The 892-nt window shown below is 52.5% G+C and overlaps 1 protein-coding gene across 1 annotated transcript in view; it reads right to left on the bottom strand.

The window, feature by feature from the left end:
• Positions 1-572: 572 nt before the first annotated feature.
• Positions 573-892, bottom strand: part of LACBIDRAFT_309495 (uncharacterized protein) — a gene marked incomplete at its 5' end in the record, with an annotated part of 1,364 nt that continues 1,044 nt past the window's right edge. The window contains one exon of the mRNA XM_001886867.1: positions 573-892.

Genomic DNA, 892 nt, shown 5'->3' on the forward strand with positions numbered 1-892 from the left:
CTCACCTCCGGCACCTATACATGGCGTGTGTATCACCGAAAATCCTCTACGCATGTCCAGTGTGGTGGACAGGCCACCAGTACCAAGTTAAACCACTAGAAAAAGTACAACGACGGGCCCTACGACTGGTTTGCGCTGCATTCAGAACAACTCCAATCGAGGCGCTGGAAGTCGAAGCCTCAATCCCACCTATCAAACACCAGGTCAGCTTGCACGTCAAAAGATGCGCCATACGCTTCAACAAGCTAAGCGCCTCCAGCCCCGTCATCCAACGTCTCCCGAAGGCGTGGAGGAAGCCGGGGGAGAATACCACACCACCACCTCTTCAGCCCAAGCTGTACAACAACTCGGCCACTGACAACGCGAGGACAACAAACCTCCTCAACATCGCAAAACTCACGTGCCACGCACATGAAAGGATCGACCCCTACCTGGTGGCCCCTTGGCGAAGAACGGGTTCAAGCTTCGGCGGTCGAGTCCAAATCAACGCATGCAAACCGGAAACAAAAGATCAAAAAGAAAAACAGAAACTAATAGACAGTCATAAAGAAAAATACCAACAACTATCAAAGAGAAAAGAAAGCCTCGTAGTGTACACGGATGGGTCCATGGTGAAGAAGAAGGGATTTCCACAGGTCGGCGCGGGAGCGGTCGGGTACCATGAGGGAAGGGAGGTGTTTGTGGGGAGAATGGGAATGGGAGGAAGGGCGGAGGTATACGACGCAGAAATGGCGGGATTGAAGATGGGCGCAAGCTTGGCAGTGAAATACATTGCAAACCACCCGGAAATATCAACAATACACTACTTCGTCGACAACTCAGCAGCAGCTGAAGCCATATTCGACCCCAAGCCGAGGCCGGGACAGTTGTACGCAGCAAAGTTCCACCGCAA

Source organism: Laccaria bicolor, genomic scaffold, assembly GCF_000143565.1.
Source record: "Laccaria bicolor S238N-H82 LACBIscaffold_40 genomic scaffold, whole genome shotgun sequence".
In the NCBI taxonomy this organism is placed as follows: domain Eukaryota; kingdom Fungi; phylum Basidiomycota; class Agaricomycetes; order Agaricales; family Hydnangiaceae; genus Laccaria; species Laccaria bicolor.